The sequence below is a fragment of the Colobus angolensis genome, unplaced genomic scaffold, assembly GCF_000951035.1.
Source record: "Colobus angolensis palliatus isolate OR3802 unplaced genomic scaffold, Cang.pa_1.0 Scaffold37, whole genome shotgun sequence".
Classification (NCBI taxonomy): Eukaryota; Metazoa; Chordata; class Mammalia; order Primates; family Cercopithecidae; genus Colobus; species Colobus angolensis.
In genome coordinates, this window is record NW_012117043.1 from 8,462,709 (window position 1) to 8,477,013 (window position 14,305).

Sequence of the window (14,305 nt, forward strand, 5' to 3'; positions counted from 1 at the left end):
GTCATCGGTATGTAGTGCCAGTCATTATATCATTGATGAGTAATTTTGATATAGAAAAATTAAAATAGTATTCTCATCATTTCTCAAAATTCTGTAACAAATAGTCTCCTATAAAGAGAGGAAAAAAGTTTCACAGACACTAGTGTAAATCACTAATGTTGATTTACAGTATTTTATTTTTATCATAAGATTTCTTAAATATCTACAAATATAAAACAAGCATAAGCTCTTTATACTTATACAACAATATAACATACTTGAATTTATATAAAATCAATATGTCAAACTCTACTTATCTGATAAAGTTCAAATCAGAGGCATTAATTTAATGTGATGGGTAATATTGTTTCGCTGATATTAAACTACTAATCTTAAAGTTAAGAGTGGAAAAGTAAATGTTGTGTTTTATATTTTAATTGTGGCATTGGTTCTCTTGTATTTGAGCATGATGGGCCATAGGATTAATCACCATTACATCATTCACCAACTTTCTGTTTCAAAAATATACTAGCTTTTCTCTTCTGGACATTGGCCTAGGCAAAGAATTTATGACTAAGACCTCAAAAGCAAATGCAACAAAATCAAAAGTAAATAAATGGGACCTAATTAAACTAAAAAGCTGCTGCACAGCAAAAGGAATAATCAAAAGAGTAAACAGACAACTCGTGGAGAGGGAGAAAATACTTACAAACTATGTATCTGACAAAGGTCTAATATCCAGCATCTACAAGGAACTCAAACAAACCAGCAAGAAAAATAATAATAATATTAATCTCATCAAAAAGTGGGCAAATGGCATGAATAGACACTTCTCAAAAGAAGATACATACAAATGACAAACAAACATGAAAAAAATGCTCATCAGGGAAATGCAAATTAAAACCACAATGTGCCACCACCTTATCCCAGCCAGAACAGCCATTATTAAAAAGTCAAAAACCAAGAGATCTTGGCATGGATATGGTGAAAAGGGAATGCTTACGCACTGCTGGTGGGAATGTAAATTACTATTATGAGGTCTTTGGGGTGTCACTTTTCCGGCTAGAAACCTGTGGCCAGCGACGCCTTTGCCCGAGTTTTACTCAGGCCTGCTGGGCTTCTTACTCTGTTTTGGCCTGGCAGGCTGCACTCAGCTCGTGCTACCAGCCTGGATCCCACGCCTCCAAGGGAGACTGAGAGTCAGGCATGGAGCAGCGAGGGGTGTGTAAGCGAGCGTGGGGTCCAGTCACTGTATAGTCAGACATGCCTGCTGCTGCCACAGGGAGGCAGCTCCAGGTGCCAGCATGGGCACTGGCTCTCTGTGATGCTGTGGCTGGACCTGGCACACCACAAGCAGCTTCCCTAGCTGGCACTGGGGAACGCAGTGGCGCCTGGAAGCTTGGAGATGCCAGGAACTGCAGGGCCCCAAAGAGGGAGTCACAGCCCTGACTTAGGGAGCTCCCAGGTCTGGGCTCCCTGAAAGGCTGCAGCTCTTCTCTCCTTCTCTTTACCCACAACGTGGTGAGCAAGGGGCATGTTTCAGCCATGTTTGTGTTACAGCTCTTTTAGCCTTGCCATTTGGTGGGTCCTGAGTTCTTGTCTGGCAACCAGGAAAAATGAGGTATGCAAACATGTGGAAGGTGAGCAAGATGAAGAGAAGCTTTACTGAGCAATAGAACAGCTCAGAGAAGATCCACAGTGGGCAGCTCCTCTCTGTAGTCAGGGTGTCCTGACAAGAGTTCAGCTCCTAGCAGAGACAGTAGCTCCTCTTTGCAGGCAGTTCATCCCAACAAGTGTTCAGTGTTTTCCTATTTTTAGTAGAGACTGGGTTTCTCCCTGTTGGGCAGGCTGGTCTCGAACTCCTAACCTCAGATGATCCGCCCGCCTCAGCCTCCCAAAGTGCTGGGATTACAGGCATGAGCCACCACACCTGGCTACCCAGCTATTTCAACTTTAAGAATATTAAATAACACATGCAAAATGCTTAGCACAACCCCTAGCATGCAGTTATGTGTTCAGTAAATGTTAGCTACCATCGTCATTATATTATGATTTGTAATGATATATTTATCCATTTGACTCAGTAATGATGCCTCTCACTTCCACCAGACTGGAGTCTCCATTAGGGAAGGAACAAAGAGGGCTTACTCCAGCAGGGTAGAGTGCCTGGCTCAAGTAAGAGCTCAATTAATATTAGTTGAATGAACAGATTTACAGTCTCTTCTTGAATGCAAAACTAATTGCCATGTAATATTCCTTCGCTGGGCTGTATCTAGCAACACCGGAAGTCTGGCATTGCAAGATGCATATTGCAGTTGTGACTTAAGATTACGATTGTCTAAGTCTGTTCCGGCTGCTATAAAATTACAAGAAATTTAGAAGGCCAGGTACGGTGGCTCACGCCTGTAATCCCAGCACTTTGGGAGACTGAACCAGGAGGACTGCTTGAAGCAAAGAGTTGGAGACCAGCCTAGGCAACAAACAAGATGCCATGTCTACAAAAAATGTTTGAAAAATTAGCCAGATGTGGTGGTATGCACCAGGAGCATGGTATGCGTCAGCTTACTCAGGAGGCTGAGGAGGGAGGATTGCTTGAGTCCCGGAGTTTGGAGGCTGCAGTGAGCTATAATAACACCACTGCATTCCAGCCTGGGTGACAGAGAGAGATCCTATCTATAAAAAATAATAAGCAAATAAATAAAATTTAGAAAATATTTCTAACAAACATTACTATGAAAGAAGATTTGGTGCTGGAATAGATGTATTCATTCAAATTAATTTTATTGAGTATCTAGTATGTTCAGTATGCCTAGGAAGAATACTAGGCACTGGGGATGCAGCAAGAAATCAAACGTATCAAAACCCCTAACCTAACAGAATTTATAAGACTCTTGTATAATTGTTTCTTAAGTGTTAGATACACAGATTTCTTTGTATGCTTGCTTTTCCTTTTAATTTGCAGTCATCTGAACATCTTTGTAAGTCTAAATGAAGCCATTTGTAAATCAATCTATGTGTCCTTCTTCTCCTGTTAGACCGCAGGTCAAGTCTTCAGTTCTTTCCACAGCCCCCACAGCATGCAGCTCATTACTTAGCACTCACATGCAATCTGAACTCAAACAATATGCTGCGCGGGCTCCATGACAAAATAAAAAGAGAGCTCATGTTCCACCAAGTTGGATCTAGGACTAGGAAATCTAGAGGCCATTTGGATCAAGTGAGGAAACCCTGTGGAGGAACCAGTCTCCAGGAAACATGGGAAATTTACATTACTATCCTTTCTTATTCTTTTTTTTTTTTTTTCTGAGACAGGGTCTCAGTCTGTCTCTCAGGCTTAAGTGCAGTGGCGCAATCATGATCACCGCAGCCTCAACCTCCCAGGTTCAGGCGATCCTCTGACCTCAGCCTCCCAAGTAACTGGGACTACACATGTGTGTCACCACCTCCAGCCCCTTCTTATTCTTTTAACCTCCTCAGCAGGGCTCTCATTGAAGTGACAGATGTCCATCTTTGCCTTTGCATAGCTATCTCTGCTTTGGAATTGCCCCTAGTTTTGCTCTTAGGCGCTGATGAGGACTCTGGGTGAGAACAAAGCCCTGTTTTTTTCAGGTCCATGGATCTCTCAGCTTGAAGTCAAGGTCTCACTTTCTTCTTACAGACCTGTCCCTTCCCCTTTCCAGCTGGCAAAGAAGCAGGCTGCTCCCGCCAGGTTTCAGAAACTGTGGTCATTTGATGGTGCAAGAAGTCAGACTGTTTTGCTACAAGTGGCAGAAAGCTCTGGGGATCCTGCCTAGGGGGAGCGCGGCCAAAACACTGGGTTAGGAGGGGGTGGGAGGGGTAATCCGTTTGGTCCCACGTCAAATCCCACCACTGACTCCTTTGAACAAGGGCTACGGAATGAGGCCCTCTCCCAGCGAGCTGTATGAAATTGGAGGCTCCACTTACCTTCTGCCTGTTAAAATTAGACAAGCCCTCCACACAGCAAGAGAATAAGTGGCAAGCGTGTGGACAGCTCTTTCTGAGCTGGATGATTTAGTGAAGCAGCTGTGGGGTACACAGGAGGCGGGATTTGGAAGAAGGACCCACTGGGCTGAGGGAGGACTGTTCACCCCCTATTTATAAGGCTGGTAAGAGCAATATTGGTTGGGAGGTGGAGAGAGGAGAGCTTGCTGTTTCCAAGGCTTTGAGCTCTTTGCCATGGAGTCAGTGGGGAGCATTTGAAGACAGGTTCCCCCACCCCATTTCCCACTCGGGGCCTGGGGAGGGACTTAAGTTAATACAATGATCTGGGAACAGCCAAAATCCAGTTGCTATTTGGCTCTGCACTTCCAGGGAAATGTGAGCTGTCTGTTTCTCATTACTTTGCTCTTATCACATCAGGCTGTTCTTGTGGGGAAGCAGTTTCATTTCCAAGAAACCTGTTTTGATTCTCCTCCCTTGAAGTCCTGCAGGCTCTTGCCTCCTCCCTCTTCCCTACCCCTCCCTCATCATCTCACCCCTTACTCCATCTGCTAGTGACCCAATTTCTTCCCCATCTAGGAACTAAGCTACTACCTGCCCACCGCTAACACTAGACCTAGAAAATAAAAAGATTAAAGTTTGGTCAGTGACCGCAGCAGATGGCAAAATATAACTCCTCTTCCTTTGTATTTCTAGGTTATTACTTTCTTGTTTATGGTGTTAAAGGGACTGTGAACCTCAGCCCATTTTGTGGTCATAAATCAGCAACTTGGAGAAAGTACCTGGTATGTTTGCAGGTGGGAGACTCCTTGTAAAAAAACTCCTGGTGGCCCACAGCCTGAAAGGCAGGACAAAGCAAATCCTGTGGATAAGTCCAGCCACCATGCTCCAACACCATCTCCTTCGGGACACGAATGGGTATGGACAGTTAAGTCCTCTATTGTTGCACATGCTCCATGAGGACCTGGGGATGTTCTCAGCCAGCAAGGACCAGCTGGATGACTGCTTCTTGCTCAAGCATCCCTCAGTGAGACCTCGGGGAACATCAAGTGCCTCTCTCCAAGTTCTGGTCATACGCATTTGCCTTTACTCTTCCTTCTTTCTGTCTCCCTCACATTTTATCTATCCCTGCCTTTCTTCTATCCCCACCTTGTAAAAAAAAAAAAAAAAGAAAAAAAGAAAAAGAATGAATAAGACCTACTATCTGATAGCACAATAGGGTGACTGTAGTCAATAATAACAACTGTACCTTTTAAAATAAAGAGTGTAATTGGATTGTTTGTAACACAAAGGATAAATGCTTGAGCAGATGGATACCCCATTCTTCATGATGTGTTTTTTTCACATTGTATGCCTGCATCAAAACATCTCATGTACTCCATAAATATATACACCTACTATGTATCCACAAATTTTTTTTAATGAAAATATCTTCCCTATCTTTTCCTAGAGTTTCACTCATGACTGTCGTTGAAGGGTTTACTGAGTCCCACGTCACCCAGGGTCCACTGAGATCTCCCTGCTCTTCAGCTTTAGGGAAGATCACCTCAATTCCACTCATGCTTATGCCCTGCCCTGTGAAGATCCAAAGTCCTCCTCAAGTTGTCTGTGAATTCTTCAAGAGGTAGATCCTTTTGGTCTACTCTGACTCTCAACTACTGTTTCCACTGAGCTAACCAACCATGAAGGTCATTGATTCTGTGTCTGCTATGCTATTTCTTTCTGCGCCAGAATCACCAAGGATAAGAACCTGACACCTCCCTCAGTTTAAAAAACAACACTCTACTCGGGAGGCTGAGGCAGGAGAATGGCATAAACCCGGGAGGCAGAGCTTGCAGTGAGCTGAGATCCAGCCACTGCACTCCAGCCTCGGCAACAGAGTGAGACTCCATCTCAAAACAAAACAAAAAAAAAAACAACTCTCACCAGGCCCATGTATGTGAGTAGATGAAGAGGTTCACATTAGAGAATCTCACACAACTTCAATTGCATATAGATATATCCCTTTTTGTGAAATGGTCCAACCACACTTGCAGATTTTTCATAGACTCCATGGCCCCAGGAGCCCCAGCCTCACCCACTTCTCTGTCCACTCTTCCTCCTTCCATCTCTCTTCTTCACCAGCTCGTTTGCAGAAAAGCCTTTGTAATGACAAAAGGACTATCCATTTTAATGGGTCTATCTTTTTTACAAGGCTGTTGTAAATTTTAATTTTTTTAAATTGTGAATTGACAAATTATAGTTGCATACATTTATTGGGTACAATTTTACTTTTTTTTTTTTTTTTTGAGAAAGTTTCACTTTTTTTTTTTTTTTTTGAGACAGAATCTCACTCTGTTGCCCAGGCTGGAGTGCAGTGGTGTGATCCCAGCTCACTGCAACTTCTACCTCCCGAGTTCAAGCAATTCTCCTGACTCAGCCTCCCAAGTAGCTGGGATTACAGGCGTTCACCACCACGCACAGCTAATTTTGTATTTTTAGTAGAGATGGGGTTTCACCATATTGGCCCCGCTGGTCTTGAACTTCTGACCTCTGGTAATCTGCCCACCTCAGCCTTCCAAAGTGCTGGGATTATAGGCATGAGTCACCACACCTGGCCTTTTTTACTTTAATTTTTAATTATAAAATATTCCAGGCCTTTAGAAAACTACACTGGTATATTTTAAGATTTAACAGATTTAAATAAGATATAATGGATGCTAAAATGTGGCTATTTTTGCTTCAGGTGCCTCTCTCTTCCCCACCCCCACTACCTCTCCTCCTGCAAAATAAAATACTTTTCACACAGCTAAAGCCTGGAACCGATCCCTTTCCTTCCCTCCCACCCCCTTTAGGACTAACCAGTATCCAAAAGTTGTTGCATCATTCTCATGCATGTTTTTGTACTTTCATTATATATGAATGTTTCCATAAACAACATACAGTATTTTGGGGGGTATTTTTAAATATTTGCTTAAATGGTGTATCGTAGTCAATGCTGAGAATGAGCTTTATGAGCAAGAACAACATTATCTTATTCTACTTTCTATTTCTTACAATCTCAGTCAGTGGCACAACATCTTGTAGGTACCCAATAAATATCTTCTGAATAAATTGCATTACAAAATAGCCTCCAAATCATCAATAATAATAAAGCATGCCAAGTTAAGTAGTGACCCAAGATACGTGGTCATCTATACACTTTTTAATTTTTGGCCTAAGAAATTTCAATAACTATGAATAACTGTTCCAATATAGGTACATTCTTCCTGAGATTAAACAGGGGCTTTATAAATGCCTCCCTAAGGAGCCTTCTATCACCAAGGCACAATGTGTCTCCCTTTACATGACCCTAATTCAAGGAGATCCCCCGAGACTGAAGTTCTTAGCCCATGTCCTCCTATTCCCCAAACTGCTGACTTCATGGATGAGTACAGCCTCTCCTCTTCTCCTACCCCCGAGTTCATCCCCTCAAATGCCAGGAAGACTACTTGATGTTACTATCTCTGGAGCAGCCAAGGACACCAGCAGTCATTCAGTAATGGGTAGGGCTCACATCCCTATGGCATTATTTATTCATCCAGACTGTGAAGAAGCAGAATCCTTCAGACTCTTGGCTGCAACTCCCTGTGAGACAGAAACCTCACTCAAGGCAATGGGGCTGGGAGGTGCTCTAACCTCTCACTACTCTGACCTTCAGTAGAGAAACCATATAATTTATCTTCTAAACTCTTATAACTTGGGAGTAAAGATGGTGCCATTAATAATTATGCCAGGTTAATAGACATAAAGATCCCTTTTGGCAAACCAGGATGTATAATCATCCTAAATCAGCAATCCTGTGTAAAGCCAAGCACAGTATCCCTTCTTATAAGGTGCCTCAAGTGATATACTATCCAGAGCCTCAGGAAAAATTCCCTCAGTCCCTTTTCCAGGATACATCTAATGATGGATGAGTCCATTCTCTTACAGCAGCATGTTGAAGACCTAATCTTAATATTGTTAAGTATGGGGAGAAGAGACGGCTTTTTAGCAAAGAGTAATTAAATTCACTTTCCATTTCTTTTTTCTTTCTCCACTATGATGAAATTAGAGCCTAGTCTTCCCCCCAAGTTCTCTGAAAGTTTGCAGAGAAATGACAACATACATCAGACATGTATAAATCAGAGGAGAAAAAAAAATAAGACCAGTGGATCAAAACTGTGGCTCTGAAGCAGAGTTTATTTGGCATCAATGGTAATGTTTACTGGGTGACCATATGGTTTTATGAATAAGAGCTTTAGCATTAGATAAATTTGTGTTGGAGTTTCAGCTTCACCAGTATCTTCATAAGACAGACAAGTTACTTCTCTAAATAACTTGTTTAACTAGACAGAGAGAGTGGTATTATTCCCACCCCCATTTTACAGATAAACTGATAACTCAATTTACAGATAGACCTATCTGTAAAATGAGGGTGGGAATAAGATCAATCTCACAGTCTAGTTAGAAATTTTTCAGTGAGATAATAAATTTAAAACCCCAAGGACAGTGCCTGGCACATTTTAGGTGCTGGGCAAATATTAGCTATAATGATTACTCATACTATTTAAATCTGCATTGTATTTTTTTTTCAGCATTTTCTCTACTTCCACACATATTATCTCTGTCCCATTAAACTGGCCATTTAACTTTTCCAAAAACTGCCTTGCATTTGCCACCTCTTCATTTTTGTTCCTGCCCTGCCTCTTACCTGGAACACTTGCCTCTTTCCTCTCTATTTTTATCCTTTTGGTTCAGTATAGCCCCATCTTACCCCTTTTTCACAACCTACTTCAACTGCCACATCCTCCAGGCAGTCTTCTGAAAGGTGAATTCTCCATCCCTGAATTTGTTGTTTTCTTATCACTTTCCACTATGCATTATAGGAGATTAGTACTTTTCTAGTACCCTACAAATTTGGCAAGGACGTATACTATGCCTGATTAAGATTTCTCTTCCCTACAGTGTTTATCATATTACCTTGAAAAATGTGCTCAAGGAATATCTCCTGACCATAGTAGAGCTTAGAACATAGCAGTTAACAGCTGGAGTCAGACAGACCTGAGGCTCAATCATAACTTCTTTTTTTTGAAAGAGTCTCGCCCTGTCGCCCAGGCTGGAGTGCAATGGCTCGATCTCGGCTCACTGCAACTTCCGCCTCCCGGGTTCAAGTGATACTCCTGCCTCAGCCTCCTGAGTACCTGAAATTACAGGGGTGCACCACCACGTCAGGCTAATTTTTTGTATCTTTAGTAGAGATGGGGTTTCACTATGTAAGCCAGGCTGGTCTTGAACTCCCGACCTCGTGATCCACCCTCCTTGGCATCCCTAAGTGCCAATCATAACTCCTAATTGCATAATGTAAAGCAAATATTTAACCTCTTCAAATCTTGATGCTCCCCTCTACAAAATGGGCACACGGCTACACAAGTAGGGTTGCGCACCCTGGGTTTACACTTGAGCAACCAGTGAATATTCAGGAGATCATAGCCTTCTGCTGCATTTATTAGCTTAGTCACTGTTATCATGAAGTTTCATTATCGTCAGTAATACCCTTTCAGAATGATGCACACCTATTCCCAAAGTGCTTTTAGATCTTTTATTTTGTTGTTCAAGTCAGTTCCAACAAATGCCAGAGACTTGCGTAACAAAGACCTCTCCTACATCTTTCACTCAGGGCCAAATCTGACATTTCACAAACTCCTCATTACAACTGCAGAATTCATGTGTTTTCATGTTTTTCACCATGAGCACTATGACCATTAATCTCACCCATTGTGTCAGCTGTTCAACTCAAGAACACACAGAGATTTTCTCTTATCTGTCACAATACGTACAAAAGCTGAAGCCTGATCTTGGCCATTCACAAATATCTCCCTTCTGGATCCACATTATGAATAATTTCTTTTGTGACCGATTGGTTCATTTCTTCGCCCCTCACTGCTCATTCCCATGCATAACTTAACTCTACCTTATGCTGGTTCCCATGCATAACTTACTCTACCTCGTAACTTATTCCTACCTCTGAGCTGTGTAACAGGCCATCCATCCACCTTTACCACTCAAATTTAACAGTGTGCTGTAGTGATTGAGGATGGGCTCTAGAGCTTAACAGAACCAGATTCCACTACTGGCTGCGTCGTTGACAGACTGGAAATGTTGGACAATGCACTTACCCTTTCTGAGCTTTTTGGCGCTCTTTGCCTTGAACCTGCAGCGCCGGTGTGAGCGGCTGCGGAAGAACCATGCTGTGCAGGCTGCCTCAGTGGTGGTCCGGTAGGGAGGCACCAACACCGGGGTCCTCTTTCGCCAGGAGTCCTTCCTTCACTGGGTGTTTGGTGTCACCGAGCCAGGCTGCTACGGCGTCATCGATACTGGGAAGTCAGCCCTGTTTGTGCCCAGGCTTCCTGCCAGCCATGCCACCTGAATGGGAAAGATCCATTCCTAGGAGCACTTCAAGGAGAAGTATGCCGTGGACGACGTCCAGGACGCAGATGAGATTGCCAGTGTCCTGACGTCACAGAAGCCCTCTGTCCTCCTCACTTTATGTGACGCCAACACAGACAACAGCAGCGTCTGCAGGGAGGCCTCCTTTGAGGGCATCAGCAAGTTCAAAGTCAACAACACCATTCTTCACCCAGAGATCGTTGCGTGTCAAGTGTTTAAGACGGACATGGAGCTGGAGGTTCTGCTCTACACCAATAAAATCTCCAGCGAGGCCCACCGTGAGGTAATAATGAAGGCTATAAAAGTGGAAAGGGGCCGGGCGCGGTGGCTCAAGCCTGTAATCCCAGCACTTTGGGAGGCCGAGACGGGCGGATCATAAGGTCAGGAGATCGAGACCATCCTGGCTAACACGGTGAAACCCCGTCTCTACTAAAAAATACAAAAAACTAGCCGGGCAAGGTGGCGGGTGCCTGTAGTCCCAGCTACTCAGGAGGCTGAGGCAGGAGAATGGCATGAACCCGGGAGGCGGAGCTTGCAGTGAGCTGAGATCCGGCCACTGCACTCCAGTCTGGGCGACAGAGCAAGACTCCGTCTCAAAAAACAAAACAAACAAACAAAAAAAAAGTGGAAAGGAAAGAATATGATTTGGAAAGGAAATTTAAATATCCAAAATAATAGAAAGTATAATGAACCCGAAGTCCCCATCAGGTTTTTGTGTTAGTTTTGTTTGCTAGAGCATTTTAAAGCCAAACTCCAGATATCATGTCATGGCACCTGTAAATACTTTGGTAGGTATTTCAGTTGATGAGAACTTTTTTTATTTTTCCATAACCACCATGCCAATATCACATCCTTTATCACAAATGAACCGTAACTCCTTAATGTCATGGATATCTAGTTCATATTGATCTTAAACTCTTTATAGCATTGGTTTGTTCAAGTCGGGAACCACACAGAGTCCATACATTGCACTTGGCTGCTGTTGGAAGCAGGATGTCGTGAAGCTGAGCTCTGGGGAGATCTCACCCCTGTCTACAAACTGCTTGACCTTCCCTCCACCCCTATCCCAAGACCCCAGATTGGCCTTGCTGCCGCCTCCTGTGTGGACCAGGGTGGCTCTTGGAGAGATGAGCTCGAAGCCAGAGGCCACAGCCCAGTGCGCCAGGAAGCTGTCAGCGAGGAGCAGCCACCCGCACGAGTGCGCCTGAAAGCTGAGTGGCATGGGGTCAGCGTGTACGCCTGCTGTGCTCACGCTGTGCACCTGCTGTGCGCGCCCACCTGCGGCTCTGGCCACAGGACATATAGAGGGGAAACAGTGCTGGCTGGGGAAGCCATCTGATCTGTGGGCCCCTGAGAGCTTAGAGCAGGGGGGTGGGGATGAGGACTGAGATAGCAACAAGGAGAGATGGAGTCTGTTCCTGAGGGGACCGAGTGGGGAGAGAGGGGTCACGCCCTCTGAAGATGGTGGGAAGATGGGTGTCTGGGGAAAGTGTCACATCACAGCGTGTCCCTGGCCAGATTTGAGGAGGGCGCCCCCGATTGCCGGTGCCCAGGCTGAACGAAGCCCCTGGGACATCTGCAGCCAGAGAGATGTACTAACACTTCTGCCTCCTCGAGCTCCCTCTCCTGGGCAGGATCACTCTGTGATGCAGTTTTGTTGTGATCCTTGTCCTGGAGAGCCTGGAGGCACCTTCTTGGGGACCACATCTCATTTATCTGCGTGCTGTCTGACCCACCGTGTGTGTCAGGAAACGTGTGGGTGGGTGCGATAGATGGATTGGGAAAAAGAAGAAAATGTTTTAAGCTATTTTTCTGCCATCTTTTGTGCCACTGGGGACTTGAGAATTCTTCTCTGAACTAGTCGGGGAATAAAAGTCTCTTCTAAAACTGGGGGAAAAAAAAAGCGACTTCTGGTGACTTCTGATAATCTGGCAAGCTTAGCTAATGTGGAAAGGCTGTCCCTCCATATGATAAACATAGAAACACTGGAGAAAATACAACAACAAGAAAAAATTAAATATGTAACCAAACTCATGAATAATAAAAGAAGCCAGGCACAGTGGCTCACATCTGTAATCCTAGCACTTTGGGAGGCTGAGGCAGGCAGATGGCTTGAACCTATGAGTTTGAGACCAGCCTGCTCAACATAGTCAGACTCCATCTTTACAAAAAATATTAAAAAAAAAAATTAGCCAGGTATGGTGGTATGTGTGTGTATAGTCCCAACTACTTGTGAGGCAGAGGTGGGAGGATCACCTGAGCCTGGGGAGGTCAAGGTTGCAGTGAGCCATGATCACACCACTGCACTCCAGCCTGAGCAACAGAGTGAGACCTTGTCTCAAAAATAACAGTAATAACAATAATAAAAGAAAATTATCGGATGGGCGCGGTGGCTCAAGCCTGTAATCCCAGCACTTTGGGAGGCCGAGACAGGCGGATCACGAGGTCAGGAGATCGAGACCATCCTGAAAAATACGGCTGGATGTGGTGGCTCACGCCTGTAATCCCGTCTCTACTAAAAAATACAAAAAAACTAGCCGGGCAAGGTGGCGGGTGCCTGTAGTCCCAGCTACTCAGGAGGCTGAGGCAGGAGAATGGCATGAACCCGGGAGGCAGAGCTTGCAGTGAGCTGAGATCTGGCCACTGCACTCCAGCCTGGGTGACAGAGCAAGACTCCGTCTCAAAAAAAAAAAAAAGAAAATTCTCAGGTCCCAGGAATAGAGCAGGAAATCAAAGTCAGGGTAGGGAACAGCAGACAAAGCCTAAGAACTCCCACAAGGATCAGAAACTGGCAAAAACCATAGGGACAGGAGGCGTTCCTATACTTCAGGTTCCTACAAGACAAGGTGCTGAACTTGAATCTCTACTAAAAGCTAGTGATGACAAATGCCATCAGACCATAAAACTGGACTTGAAATACTCCTCTATTGGCCTAGATACATAGTAAGAAAGCTACCCATCAGGTGTCATGGCTAAAAGTTTAGACTCATAAGAAATCATTGGCCTTAAATTGACACACTCCAACTGGTGGGACACACTTGAAGCCAAGAAATTATCACAAAAACAAGATCCAGAATTGGTAAAAATCCACTGAGATTTAGAAGAAGCAAACTCAAATCATCCTATAAAAAAGAAGATATATCTCAAGTCATGGAGACTCAACTTTCGCTAAGAATGAGTTTACTACAGAAAATAATTTTGAACCACATGAGTTAATAAGCCACATAAAAGAAAGTCAGAAGATGCAACAAATAGTAGGAATTTGCAATAGAAAATGGCAAATAAATCAGTATAAAAATGTTAAATAAATGTTTTTATATTTAAAGAGAGAAGCATAAACACAATGCATTATTACAATATTTTAAATTATTGCTTTAATTTTTTTAAGAATTAAAAACATTTTTTTAACCAAATAGAAATCTTGATAATGAACACGTAGTCACTGAAATAAGTATACACAAACCTTCATATTTAATGGTTGGGCCAAAAACAGATTATTCATAGCTGAGGAAATAATTAAAGATTTAGAAAATGGAGCTGATGAAGATGTTAGAATGCATTATATGTGGCAATAAAAATGGAAAATACAAAAGTTAACGCCTGCATGGTGGTTCACGCCTGTAATCCTATCACTTTGGGAGGCCAAGGCAGGAGGATTGCTTGAGTTCAGGAGGTTGAGACCAGCCTGAGCAACATAACAAGATCCCATCTCTATAACAAAATTTTAAAAATTAGCCAGGCATGATGACACGTACCTATAGTCCCAGCTATCCAGGAGACTGAGGTGGGAGGATCTCTTGAGCCTGGGATACTGAGGCTACAGTGAGTTGTGATCGTGCCACTACACTCCAACCTGGATGATGGAGCAAGACCTTGAGAAAGAAAGGGAAGGAAGGAAGGAAGGGAGGGAGGGAGGGAG

General features: G+C 43.7%; 1 pseudogene; it reads left to right on the forward strand.

The window, feature by feature from the left end:
- The first annotated feature begins 10,105 nt into the window (after positions 1–10,105).
- LOC105520166 overlaps positions 10,106–14,305 on the forward strand; it is a 6,952-nt pseudogene continuing 2,752 nt past the window's right edge.